At 44.8% G+C, this 14,926-nt stretch overlaps 1 pseudogene; it reads left to right on the forward strand.

The window, feature by feature from the left end:
- Positions 1-2,765: 2,765 nt before the first annotated feature.
- Positions 2,766-14,926, forward strand: part of LOC149122521 (ADP/ATP translocase 3 pseudogene) — an 86,380-nt pseudogene continuing 74,219 nt past the window's right edge.

Raw genomic sequence — 14,926 nt, forward strand, 5'->3', positions numbered from 1 at the left:
GTTCATGGAAAACACATGTTATGAAGAAGCTATGCACAGAGCTCAATATTTTTGGCACCTAATTTTAAAACCAACAGCCCATCTATCTCACTCTTAGGCTATGTTCTACTTTTTCTTATTCTCCCATCGCTTTTACTCATCCCCATCACCTTCCTCCTCCCTCCTCATCCTCCCCATGGAAGGCAGTTGCTCCCCAGAGTCCCAGCCCTGTGACTCGGGAGCTGCTACTGTGAAGACATTGTCCAGATGTTCCTCTGTTTTCTCAGGATCACCCAGCACTCCCCAGACTCATTTCTGGAATGCTCTGTTCACCTGCCAACACACGCCCCTTCCATGCTCGTCCTTCTGGCAGCCCTCATGCTGCCTGCTAGCCTGAACTGCCTGTTTCCCCGGCTCTCACAGTATATTCTCTCCACCCTCCTTCCTCCTCATCTCACCAGCACCAGAATCGATGAATCTCCCTCTTCCGTATTGTTTCTTTTTTGTTCATACACCTTGGGAATTGCTGGTGAATGGTAAAATTTTGTTAACTTTAATATCTTCTCTGCAACCCAGGCCTGCTGTTAGCACATGTTTAATAAATGCAGGCTGCATGAATGAAGTAATGACCTAGCATGCATCGCCCTGCCCAGTCCTCTGCAGTTAACACTTCTAGGGCTCTCAGGACTCAAGATCAGCATCCCCTGTTTCCTTCCAGCTCAACAATAACCCAGGCCTCTCTAGCAAACATGAATACTCCAAAGACTTCACCTTGACCTTATGTCCCCAAAACTTTTCTTTATTTCTCCAGAGTTGCTCTACAAGCCCTCTAGCAGACCATATAGGTTCATTGTCTTTCTGAAGCAAAGCAAAAGGAAGACAAGTGCAAGGCAAAATCAAAGCTCAATCAACAGAGCCATTTCAATGAGCCCTCCTCCTGTGCGTCAGATCTGGATGAAGGGCATCCGTGTGGTCCAGGTATGGTGAAGCTATCTGCCACTGGAAATGTGGAAAGATGGCAATCAATCTGACCGCAGTGTCTCAACAGCGTGCCACACAAGCACATCTGCATAAATAATAAATACCAGAAACACTGCTTTCCCCACCCCCCAGCCGGCGTGTATCGGGAGTGAAGTGGCTGGAGGAGTAGACATAATAATTGCCAATCAGAAGGCACTTTACATACATAATTTTATAATGTCAAGCAGGTCATGCTCGGCTGTGCTCACCGACAGCTGATGGGTTTCCCTTTCAGGCACAGGATGGCGATGGCCCAAAAGAGCTCCCAGTCGAGGTGGCAGCAGGGTGCTGCGCCCCCTGAGGCCCTCGGGGAGAATCCTACCGCGCTGCTGTTTGTTTCTGGATGTCACTGGCAATCTTAGCATCCCTGGGCTTACAGACTTATCACTCGAGTCACATGGCTGTCTTTGCCCTATCTTCACCTCATCGCCCGGTGTTCCTGTCTGTCTCTGTGTCAGGGTACGCCCTAATGACCTCATTCTAACTTGATTACCCCTGTGAAGATCCTTTTACCAAATAAGGTCACGGTCTGAGTTACATTGGAATGTTAATAAATCTTTTGGGGGAGACACAATTCAACCTCTGATGCTCTTCCCTCATGTACGTCCATCATCTACCCTCGCCTCTGCATTTCTCACTTTATCATGGATATTTTCCCCCAGCACTGTGTCACAAATCCCGCCTCTATCCTCTGCTGTCATTCTCTGTGTTATGTGTCCACCACGGCTCTTACCAACATGTCAGTTTTCAATTTCATGTTAAGTCTTGCTTTTGTTTATCTCCTCCAATAATTGATCAGAGGAAGTAATTTGGTCTGTTTGTTCACTGCTCTTTTCCCGGTGCCTAGAATGGTACCTGGTCCGTGATAAAGTCTCAGCAAATGCGTATGGAATACATAAACGTTAATCCTCAAAGCGGCCTTGAAGATATCAAAATGATTGTCATCCTCATTTTATAAATAAGGCCACCAATGCTTGAGAAGATTAGGTATCTTGCTCAAGATAATACAGCTAATGAGTTTTGGAGCTGGGATTTGAACCAGGTCAAATCAGCTCTAAAACGTGGGCTCTATCCATTTTGCTGTGCTGCCCAGGGCAGAAGGAGGGACTTCCTGCAGATGTGCGAGGAATTCTGCAGCTGCTTAAATTATTGCTGTTTTTCCTTTAGATAAAACAGCACTTGAAAAACTTCATCAAAATGTAAATCTTCAAGTCTGGGTAAGTGGTCTGGCTCAGCTTGCAATGTCACTCTGACAACTGCGACATTAGAATACACTTTATGTATCACTGAAATTAAAAAAAAAAAAAGACAGAATCCAATTAGGCAAACAACTCTTTGGCTCAGGTGATGGTTTGATTTCTCTGGGCAGATTAGAAAACCAAGAAGCATATGTAGTCTGAGGCCCCAGACAGCTGGGAGTTAGGTATATCTTGCTGCCTTTAAATTTTAGGCACAAGAGCTTCCAAGCCAGAGTGAACCTGGAGTGTCAAATGAACAGATGCTGTGGTTATAACCCCCAGCAAACACATGCACTGCGTTTCCACAGGCAAAGAAAGTTAAACAATGATCTCACTGAAGCAAGCCCCAAGCCTGCCGGTGAGGCAAAGGAAGTTGTTGCTATTTGAATTATCCAGATTGGCTGTCAGCGTGGATCACATCCGCTGGATAATTGCTCATCTTTGCTCTGGGCTCTGTTTGCATAGCCACAGTGGAGGAGTCACTGCTCAGTGGAAATCACCCCTCGCTGACATGTTCCTGTCACGGGAATGATCCTGCAACAAGCCAGGGACATTAACCAGAGTGAAGAGGCACGTGGGGCTGTGTCTGGATCACCAATGGCACCAGCCATGCAGCCATCAGTTGACTGTGAGCGCTTTCAGGCCACCTTCAGTCTGTGCCTCTTCTCTACATCATCATCATCATCAATGGTGCACGGACAGAAAGGGCAGGCCAGGCTGGACACAGAGTAAGTGCACTACACGTGTTTGGTTGATGAAGAAAAAAAGAAAAAGAAAAAATGAAATTTGAGCCCAAGACTCAACATAATTATCTGGTTAGCAAGAAAAGGAAAAAAACCTGCAATATAATTCCCAGCATTTGGTTGTGGAGGTATGGAAGAGCCGTGGGCCTGAGTGCTTTAGACTGGCTGGCTTGGTTGATCAGGTTCTTGGAATAGCTATGCATGTTTGATGAATGTGTTTGCGAGTTAGTTTGCCTGTTTTTGCCTATTATTATGGGATGTCCTTAGTGACTGTGACTAGGACATTGCAAACATAGCATCCTGGCAAAGAGCTGAATTTCCTACATCCTGTATTAAACTCCATAGAAAGGAGGAGCCTTGGTCTGTGCTGTCGAGACCCTGTAGCCTGCAATAGTTTCAAGTCCCTTTTGCTTTGCATAGCAGGTGGAATTCAAGGAAAAGGAAGACAGGCTGTTGGCAGGGAGAACGGTGGAACATTGTACTAAGGCAATGCTGACCTCTCATTGGTTCAGCTAACAGTGGGCCGTTGCTTTTCTTCCTGACATGCCCCTTCTTAAGCCCCGTCCCCATGCCCCCAGCCTCCAGGGAATGAAGCCTTGATATTAGTCATATTTCCCAATTCCGTGTGAAATTGGTCCGAGGCTGAAAATGACTTTTAGTGTGTCGGGTGTTAAATTTTGCTTTATGGCTCTCACTTTGCACCTCTCTAGCTTGGGTAGGCCTTAGAGATTACTGCACATTTTAGTTCAGTTTCATCATTCCCATATATTGCAGTTCCAGGGAATATTGCTTTCTTAAGCCTACAAACTTTTATTACTCTATCCAAAGATGAGGATAAAGTTTCAAAATTTATTGCCCAACCTGCTTCTGTGAAATACACCCACATCCACAAGCACGCAGCTGAACACACCAAATTGCATGGACATGCACGCATCAGTCAATCACCACCCATGATTGTACAAGCAATTGACGTGTTACAAAGATGCAGATGGTTATGCGTGGGTGCGTGTTACAACCTCCTTTGAACAGAGAAAACGCTTTCGAATACTGTGCGGCAGACAAAACATTTGGACTAGCATCTCTATTCACAAAGGAGTCCCCCCTGTGGCCCATAATGGGTAGAAATGTTTTAAAACTCTTTTAGGCCACTCTTAAGATGCTGAAAGCACAGTTAAGACGGAACCAAATAAAATGTTATGGTTACAAAACTTAGAGCAATTGCTTCTGTTTCCAAGTCGTATGGGATGATATAGAAAAGAAATCTTAATCACTAAAAGGTTTTGTTTGGAAAACACCTGCATTGGCTCTACAACAACCATATACTTGTCAACAAACAGACCTTCCAGTGACCCACTTTGTGGGTGCATTCACAGCATGAAATAGATGTGAAAAACACCAGTAAACACTAGACAAAACAAAATTTAATGTGTCAGAAAACATGAGATATGGGAACATCAGAAGGTTTTCAACAATGTTTTCCATAGATGCGTGTTGAGTAAAGGCAACAGTTCCATAGCAACATGCTACTTGGAATAAAGTTGACCCTTCACAAGATGCAAGATGAACTAAGGGTCTGGAGTTTCCTTATGAAGCAAATGGACATGGCTGAGGCTCCCATGGATTTTTCACTTATTTCTCTAAACTTTTTGAGTAATTAGGTATATGGTTACATCTAAATAAAGGTCTGGCCTTGGACCTTGGCTCCCAGCAGAGATTACCTGGAAACTCTTGAAATTTACCAAGCAATAGGAGTGGTATTAAAAAGAAATGCAGTTCACTAGAATGTTTTGTTTGGGAAATATCTGCATTGGCTGTATCCCCTGTATCACACTTCAAGGTTCATTTAATAAGATGACCCTAGGTGGGGCTGGTTCCTCCTAGTAAGTCTGGGAGGTGGAGACAAGGGGTAGAGAGAACGTGCCAGAGAATGTGGTCAGAGGATGGAGGCCCTTGGCAATGAGCTATCAGTTATCCTGGAGACTGAGTTCAACCTACATAACGAGGCCTCATAAACACTACGGACTCAAAGCACCAGTGAGCTTCCTGGGCCCACAATACCCTGCATGTTTTCACACGTTTGTACCAGGTGGGTAATGCATCTTGAGGATGACTGGGGATCTGTGTTTGGAACCCTCTTAGATGCTGTCCTGTGTGTCTCTTCCTTGTCCTTATCTGAATCCTTTCCTTGAACTAAACTTAGCTCAAAAGTTTTGAGTGCATTGTGCAAGTCTTTCTCATGGATTATTGAACCTGAGGTGGCTTTGAACAACTCCTGAACTTGTAGTTGATGTGAGAAGTCTGGGGTGCACTTGACAGTCTGCAGGATTGTGCCATTAACCTCTAAAATTATCTGATTCCTGGATACTCCTACTTAACCAGACATCTAGAACTTAGCGAGACGGACAAGAGCTGCCCAGTGGTGTTACTTTGAGAATATGGGGAAGCCTACGCCTCAGACTCAGATAGGGTTACCTCTTGCAAGTGGAGTTTCTTTATGAAGCTGGCAGGAGTACAGCAAGGGAGGGAGGGGTAAAAAAAGGCTCTTGTCTGCACATTTTCTTACCAAGACTCAAGGATCGGAAAGCCCAGTTTATCCCCGGTTGTATGGGAGGAGGACCTGGAAGGAGAGGATCATGGAACAACAGAGTAGAAGACAGAAAGAGAGTGAAAAAAGTGTGAAGCAAAAAGACATTGTGGGTCACTGTACTGAGTGGTTCTTCTGTTACCAAGTACACTGAGCAACCGAGGGATGTCAAGTTGGCCAGTGTTGTAAAGCCAACGTGGGACGTCTGCTAATTTCACTACAGATGTTTTCCTCCCACTGATACTTGTAGTGAGGTATTTCAGAGGGCTATATTGATGGAAGTAGAATTATGCTTCTAAGTGCTGCAGGTAGAAATGGAAATTGTATATTGTTTTTTAGGCAGATATGGGAATTGAAGCCTAGGGAAATTAAATTGCCTGTGGTCACATTCTCCTTTTCGGTCAAAAGTTCTGGAGAACAAAATACCAGAAGAAATTTCTCATCACTGGCAACACCAAAAAAAAAAAAAAAAAAAATCTAAGGAGAAGCTAGCAAATGGGAAATGAAATGATGTGGGGAAACCAATGAGGAATGATGATTTTTTATATTAAAAACTGAAATATATACCTGCTGAAAAAAGGAAATTAAACAAACAGTGTATGATGGAAGGTAATAAAAGAAAATATTTCACCAAGAAAAATTTTCAGGATTATATCAAAGTGTTCCTCTGAAATTGATAAAAACTCTTTTCTTCATTTCTTCTCTCTCCCTCAGAAACTTGATTCTTTCATTAGAAGTCAGCCATGTGCAGGAATTATTGATAGCTGCAATATTTCATCTTGTATTTTTTAATCAGTCACTGCAACGCATGTGCAGCTCAGGAACTGTGCTGTGGATTCTAAGAAATGTTCTGAATTGCTTAGTGCAGCTGTTCCCTGGTTCAGTCCCAGCTGCATTAACAATCTGAGGAGACGGGGTGAATGACTAAGAATTACCTCCGTGTGCTTGCAACCGCCGTGCCTAGCTTGGATAGGGTTTGTCCCCACAAAAAATTTCATGTTGGGGCTTAATTTTGCAATGCAGCCGTGTTGGGAGGGAGTTAGGCCATGGTAGTAGATCCGTTTTTTGTTTGTTTGTTTTTTGACAGGCAGAGTTAGACAGTGAGAAAGACAGACAGAGAGAAAGGTCTTCCTTTTCTGCTGGTTCACCCCCCCAAATGGCCGCCACGGCCGGCGTGCTGCACAGACCCAAAGCCAGGAGCCAGGTGCCCCCTCCTGGTCTCCCATGCGCGTGCAGGGCCCAAGCACTTGGGCCATCCTCCACTGCCTTCCCGGGCCATAGCAGAGAGCTGGACTGGAAGAGGAGCAACCAGGACAGAATCTGGCGCCCCAGCTGGGACTAGAACCCGGTGTGCCGGCGCCGCAGGCGGAGGATTAGCCTAGTGAGCCATGGCTCCGGCCTAGATTTGTTATTAGTTGATGGGGATGCCTGAGATTTTCCCACACTGGATTGGCTACCCCAAGAGCAGGTTGCTGTAGAGTGAGTTAGCCGCCTCTTCCACACACATCCATGTCTTCTGCTTTTCACCATAAGAAGCAGCGGGAAGCCATCATTAGAAAATGGAACAGCTGCTGGCACCACGGACATCCAGGACCATGAGACAAAATAAACATCTTTCAATGACCCAGTCTCATGTACTCCATTGCAGCGACAGAAAATGCACTAAGACAGCATGGTGAAGGGTGGAAGCTAAAGAAATTTTATTCATCAACATTTTAGCCCTTTACAGTTTGCAAAGCAGGAGCACACAGACTGTCTCATTTGCATGAATGGCAACCGCTGAGCCATGGCGTATGATAACGACTGCTGGGGATAGGAACAGGTGAGGGCTTGAGACTGACTTCCAGTCGCACTGGGAGCGAGCGGCAGAGCTGACAGTGAAACACGCTGCCTCTGTTCAGTTTCCCGGAAATCAAGCCCCTGCGTGTGCAAGTGGGGGAAGAGACTGCTGGTCAACCTCGCCCTGCGCACCGCCAGCTCTGAGTCCAGTCCACACAGCTGCCCTTTATTTCTCTGTGGGATAACTGTCTCCCGGCCCCCTATGCCAAGGATCTCAGTGCAAAACTGAGACACATGGCCGGCGCCGCGGCTCACTAGGCTAATCCTCTGCCTTGCGGCGCCGACACACCGGGTTCTAGTCCCTGTTGGGGCACCAGATTCTGTCCTGGTTGCCCCTCTTCCAGGCCAGCTCTCTGCTGTGGCCAGGGAGTGCAGTGGAGGATGGCCCAAGTCCTTGGGCCCTGCACCCCATGGGAGACCAGGATAAGTACCTGGCTCCTGCCTTCGGATCAGCGCGGTGCACCGGCCTCAGTGCGCTGGCCACGGCGGCCATTGGAGGGTGAACCAACGGCAAAGGAAGACCTTTCTCTCTGTCTCTTTCTCTCACTGTCCACTCTGCCTGTCAAAAAAAAAAAAAAAAAAAAAAAAAAAAAAAAAAAAACCTGAGATCACAACGGATGAAAAAACTCCCCCCATAGAGTTAGACACGTGAAGCGTCCCTGACCTCCTTGCCACCCCCTGAACCCACCCTGTCCATCCCTGCTCCAGTTCCTGCCTGTGTTTTCTCCACATCAGGATGGCTCTTCTCCCTTCATTTCCACATCTTTCCCTTACAGCTGAAATTCAATCCGATTTTTCCACAAAAACGCTTCCTGAATCATCCAGTACTTAACTTTCTCCCTTCCCCTGAGCCCCCTGCCCCAGCAATGTCACTGTGCTGTGGTGGAAATGGCGCCAGACTGGGGATCAGGAACCTGTGCCTCGGCCGCTCCGCGCTGACAGCACGTGTGGCCTCTCCAGGCCGGCTCCTGTCTGCAGGAAACTGGAGACCATAATCAAAATGAATAATGTGCAGAGTTACACTTGGTTACATACGTGGTTAGGACATTAATCAAAATTAGTTTGTTTTTAAGATTTGTTTCTACAGTGAGATTTGTAAGCCATTTGGTGTATTTCTTTTATAACTCCATAAGGTCTAGTCCATTAATACACTGGATTGCAGTTGTTTTTCCTAATCAACTAATTGGTTGACTTTTTTGTACTCCTGTTGAGTCTTTAGAGGCAGTATGTAAATGGAATTTAAGATGATCACCAACGTGTCCATGTGTGTTTTCTGAGACACACAGTAGATGTGTTAATAACAACACAAAATAACACTTAATCAGAACTCATTAACATCTAGTCTGTTCTAAGTGTGATTTGTGTATTTATTCATCTACAGCAACCAGATGAGACAGGCACTATTTTATCTGTTTTATTCATGACGAAATGGCAGTATATAGGATATGAGTGTGTTGCTCAATATGGTAAAACTAAAAGGGTCAACATCAGGATTTCCTGGACAGTCTGATTCTAGGAGCCCCAGTTTCCTCCACTGCCCTCCCCACACTCCTATCCCACTGTGCACCAAGGGGAACCACACACATGGCCAGATGGACACATGACCTTAGCAGATTGTTTTCCTAGTCCACGGCGTAGCAAGGAGAGGTGAGGTTTACCTAAATGACTTCTAAGTTACTTTGAATTTTATCTCACTATAAATTAAAGCAGCAGCGTTTCTGTCACTAGATAAGTTTGTTTGAACTCCATCATAGTCCTTACTTATCAACTAATCCCAGTAAAAAAGGAGAATACAAATGACATAAGTACTATGAACATACTTTTCTTTAAAACACATTTACAGGCTGGCGCCGTGGCTCACTAGGCTAATCCTCTGCCTTGCGGCGCCGGCACACCAGGTTCTAGTCCCTGTCGGGGCGCCGGATTCTGTCCCGGTTGCCCCTCTTCCAGGCCTCTGCTGTGGCCTGGGAAGGCAGTGGAGGATGGGCCAAGTGCTTGGGCCCTGCACCCCATGGGAGACCAGGAAAAGCACCTGGCTCCTGCCATCGGATCAGCACAGTGTGCCGGCCGCAGTGTGCCGGCCGCAGCGCGCCGGCCACGGCAGCCATTGGAGGGTGAACCAATGGCAAAGGAAGACCTTTCTCTCTGTCTCTCTCTCTCACTGTCCACTCTGCCTGTCAAAAAAAAAAAACCCACATTTACATATACATACATCTGTGGGTGAGTATATACATGTGTGTTTATACACGTGTATTTATGTATATAAATATGTGTTTGTGTATACATGTAAAGAAACACAAAACATAAACAGAGACTGTATGTGGGGGTGGGATTTTTGTGACAACAGTCCTCTCTATCATTTCCTCTCATTTTCAAATTTCCCCAAATGTAATTTTTCTGGCAAACTTCATTTTGAATCATGTAAACACCACAGCCCCACCAAGTCCAAGTTGAGTTTCGGTGCTACTTTTGGCTCTTTGAAAGCATTTATAATCTCTCCCTCCATTAAATGTACTCAGCAAAATAGCATCTTCCAGGCCACAATCATGCCACATCCCTTTTAGAATTGGGATTTCCTGGACTTTGAGGAAGGACCTGTGGTTTCCAGGAGTTAGAAAAAGCAAAGAAGACAGTGAGAGAGACAATAACCTGGTGATGGGTGAATTGAGACAAACACTTTAAAAGACAAGACACCATTTTCAGGTTTTTCCTCTCTCTGTGGCAGTTTTGCAAAAAGGAATATTGAGAGCTTGGAAGAAAACCTATTGATGTTTGGAGACCACCTAGCCACATGGGTCTCCACCTGAAGACTTGCAGCCTGAGCATCCTCACACTCAGCGGTCTCCTCTCCCCATGAAGGGAGAACCCAAGGTCACGGGCCAGACGCAGGGCTCTCCTCTCAGCAAAGATGTCCTTGGCTGAACAGCCTGAATGTCTGGAACGGCAGCTCTCTGGCTAATAATGCTTACTTTAGAATGTCTGTCTGACTCTTCAGGGCTCACGCAACTGGAAAAAACAATTCTTTCTAAGAGATATACAATCTCTACCCAACTTATTCAAGTTTGTGGTTCTAAGCTAGGTCAGCAGACCTCAGGTAGAACCCATTCTTTCGTTCTTTCATTTATCGATTTAACAAACATTTATAGATTGCCTACTATGCGTCCTGCTCTGAATCAGGCCTTGAGATCGCAATGGCAAACAATGTACTCAGCCTGATTCATGGAGCTGAGAGTTCAATGAGTGCTCAAGTTAAGTACACAAACAATTATAGTGCAACAGGCAATTGCAGTGCAGGATTTGCGATCCAATTTCTTAGATAGATATCAAGATCCTTCACAATGTATAAGACTTCACACAAAAGTACCTGTGTGGAGGAACGAAAGCGCCTGCTTAGATAAATGCTATTATTGAGGCCAATTTATTTATCTTCCAAAAGATAGCATTATTCTGCTTAGCGGGCATCAAATGTCCCTCCATCTACGTCTCGTAAGCTGGGCATCAGACTCATTCTAAATAATAGCAACTTTATTTGCAAAGCATCTTTTATCTTGTTAGTTCATAACATGTTTTATAAACTCAATAAATGACTGTAATATATTGTTATAAACATTGGTTAAAACACTGACATTTTAATATATTTCATGTCATAAAGCATATTAGTTTTGTACAAAAACCCTCCAACAGTCATTTTGTTAGTACTTACACTAAAGGCTGTCACTTGCACTTCATAAAACACGTCAATCAGCTGGTAGTGGTAGACATAGGATAGTATTTTTTTTCTCTTGATAGGAACATGGTCTAACAAACTCCTGCTCTTCTTTAGGCTCCTCCTCTCATTTTCCCTAATCTAATTTAGTAAGAGAAAAACGCTGAGGCGACATGAGAACAGAAGATGCACACACAGTCACCTTCCTGGGTGATAATCCTACTGTGATCTTAGTGTAACGTTAATGGGCCAAAAATATGTGCGATGTTCATTTAGTGACTTCTGAGCAAACATCTGGAGTTTAATGCAGCAACGTAGACTGTGCAAAAATGTAATCATAATGCCGATGAGGCTCAGTGCTCTGGCTGAAGCCCAAATTGTTGGCGCCACGAGGGCATTTAAACACAAGCTGGAGCCAGGGGGACTCACGGGAAATGCCACGTCATGCTCCCCACTGCCTCAGATTGTCCACCATTTGCTTATAATACTCAACGACTTGAGGGAGAGTTCTGCATCGACAGATGGGGAAGGCGCACGTGTGGGAAAGGGGGAAGTGCTTGGCTTCAGCTTTTGCTTTCCTTTGTTTTATGTCACGTGCCTCACCTGATGGTGGGACATGGAGTTACACAGACAAGTGCTTTTTCATAGAATGTACACTAGCTTGCGTGGTGACCTTATATTTAGAGATGATCTAGATATGGGCTAATGTTGAGCAATACGTGGTAGGAATAAGAGGTAGAACTTAAAATTCAAACTGGTGGAATTAATTCCATGGATCATGCTTCTAAGGTATTTTTGGAAACAGAAAATGTCACTGAAGGGATAGGCTATGGGAATCAGGACAGCATTCTGTGACAAATCCAAACTGGCCTTCCATGGATAGTTGTTTCCTGGAAAGGATGATGGACCAGGAGAAGACGGACACACAGAGTGTTCGGAGCTGTGATTCAGAAGGCAAAGAAACTGCAAGAAAATGTTTTTGACCATTTGCTTGCTTTAGCTAGGACTGATATTTTGACATCATTTTGAGGGCAGATAAATAATTTGCTGTCTAAAATGTTAAATGTTATGTTAGAATTCCTTCAAACTGATGGCTGGACACATTGAGAATTTACATCATCCAAAGAATTTATTTAGGTTGAAAGGGTATTACATTTATATAGCAATTAATTGCACAAACTACTTTACTGGGTGAAATTTAGGAAGGAAGTGGAAAGGGGTCCCTTAATACTCCTGGGTATCCAGATGCAATAGTCTTTGAAGTATAGATGCAGTATAGTTCCAGTCCTGCTCCCATCTCTAAAGTCATTTGGTGACCTTAGGCAAGTCATTCTATCGCTTTGCATGTCACATTTCCTGTCTTTAAATTGGGGATAAATAGGACCCATCTTACAGATCTTTTGCAAGATTATAAATAGCACAAAGAGAGAAAATGTATGCAAAATTATTGTGAAAAGCATAAGAAGCCATGTACATTGAGTGGTCTGTTATTATTCTGAAATAATTTTAGAGCATCAGTTCCCTGTGCTAAGGATTTCCTGTAAAAGCTCTCTGGGTTTACTGCTTTCAATGAGTTGGACTTTATACAGAAAATAAACACCCTGAAAGGGACAGAGAGAAGTGTAGAAATAAGTACATGGGAAGAGTTGCCAGGAGCAAGAACAGACTTCATGGCAGCTCTTTCTCTCCCTGTAAACTCCAGGAAGGTGTGGGAAGAAAACGGATCTCAATGCAAATGTCTCCCTTTTCACCTGACTCAATACACAATGACATTATTTCCCCACATATAATGATATGGCTTCGTGTAGGTGATGGCTTCCAGGCTGTTTTAAGAATCCCTGCCTACGTACATAGCTATACATCACTCCATTTGTCAGAGTTCTGGTTGCAACAGAAGTTGACCTCCAGTCAGATGTTCATTCTCCTGTTTCTACACTGTGTGTAATTGAAACACAGGTATAAAGTGGTTAAAAAGGAAGTGCAAAGTTTTATGCTTCCCTCTCCCTTCCACCTCACATCTACTGCTCTCTGCCCACTCAGAAAACCGCGTGAGAACTCAAGAGCATCTAAAGCAGGAGGGAGTTTGTCAAATTGCTTTTCATTATCTCAGAAGTTCTAAGAGAAGGGGCTCACGGCTCTCTGAAGAAGCATCAGCCTCTTGCTGATTTGGCAACATCCCGCGCCTCACAGAGACCAAGTGCTGCTGCTAGGGAGAGGATGGGGAAAGTCGGACGAAACCAAGTAAATGACAAAGGGCACAAGTACCGGCGCTGACAACGGTGGGTGTGCGGTGGAATGCTGAGACCATGAGCTGGATGGCATTCCCACACGCTCTTGAAGGGACTAGCAGAGCGAGCTAGAAATTCACCAAAGCACATCCCTATTTCTTCTTAGTCACTCTGCCAGACTACGTTCTTCAGTCTCCTTCCAACAGCACCCCTGCAACAAGGAGTTAAGAAGCGGGCGTCCTCTTCCCTCACTGTCTTTCCCCAACCACCAGCTAGATGGAAAATACTTCAAGGACATGCAGTAGGATAAGGATGATACAAAATAGAATACCAAAATGGCAAGAATATGTGTTAGAGTGCAACCTACCTTAACCAATAAAAAAGAGGAAGACATTGTCTGTATTAAAAATATAGGATAGTCCAACTATCCAGTGAAAACACTGAACTGAAGTTGTGATCAAGAGAACATCTAGAATATTCTTCTTTAAATATTTATTTGTATTTATTTGAAAGGCAGAGTTACAACAAGATATCTGCCATCTGCTAGTTCACTACCCAAGTGGACACATGGCTAGTGCTGGGCAAGGCCAAAGCCTGGAGATTCATCCAGGTCTCCCACATGGGTCTAAGAATGCAGGACTTGGTCCATCTTCTGCTGCTTTCCCAGGCACATTATCAGGGATCAGAAGTGGAGCAGCCAAGACTTGAACCAGTACCCATATGGAATGTCAGTGATGCAGGCAGTGGTTTAACCTGTTGTGCCCCAATGCCAACCCTGCATCTAGACTCTTTATCAGAGATTCTCAAGGCATGATCTCCAAATGAGCAGCACCATTATTGAAACAAAACCCCTATATAATGTGAAGACAGGTCGCAGCCTCTTGTCTATTTTCCTTAGCCCAAGATGTCTTTGCCTGTCCTTTGTCAAAAGGAATTCACAGACTTGAGGCAGTAATCAAGTTGGCCCTGTAAGGATCTAACCACTGGACTCAAAGTCTCCTTTGCTTATCTAACAGGTAAGAACATCCATGGCCAGTATTGTCCAGAGGAGCTTGTGTAGGAGAATTCCAGGTCCAGGCAGAATGTTACCACCACCTTCTTGTAACCCCAAGGCCAAGTGGAGCCCACCTTGCCATCATAAATTCCCTGAAGAGCACAGTATCACTGACCAGTCAAAGGACGGTCATGAGCACCACTGACCAGCCAGAAACTTGGACATGAGCTGATCATGCACCTCTCAGCCCCAATTTCAGTTTATAAGAACCTTCACCCCTAACTTCTCAGGGAGCCTATGAGTTAAGCAATAGCTGCCCAGCTCCTTGTTCTGCGCTTTGCAATAAACTCTTACTTTCTTCCACCACCCTGAGGTCAGTGGTTGGTTTTCTGCATGTCAGGTGAGCAGCCCCAGCTGGGGGTTCCACGGCAACATTTCCAACTAGTTCGCAGTGTTGTTGGGCAACAGTATGATCTGGGAACATGCTGGATCTCACTCCAGACCTACAGAATCAGCAACTCCAAGTGTGGAACTGAGCAGTTCTGGTAGTTCTGTGCAAGCTGAAGTTTGTGAACACTGCTAGAGATTTCAGCAC

This window comes from Oryctolagus cuniculus, chromosome 13 (genome assembly GCF_051225735.1).
Source record: "Oryctolagus cuniculus isolate XC-2025 breed Fujian yellow rabbit chromosome 13, ASM5122573v1, whole genome shotgun sequence".
Taxonomy (NCBI): domain Eukaryota; kingdom Metazoa; phylum Chordata; class Mammalia; order Lagomorpha; family Leporidae; genus Oryctolagus; species Oryctolagus cuniculus.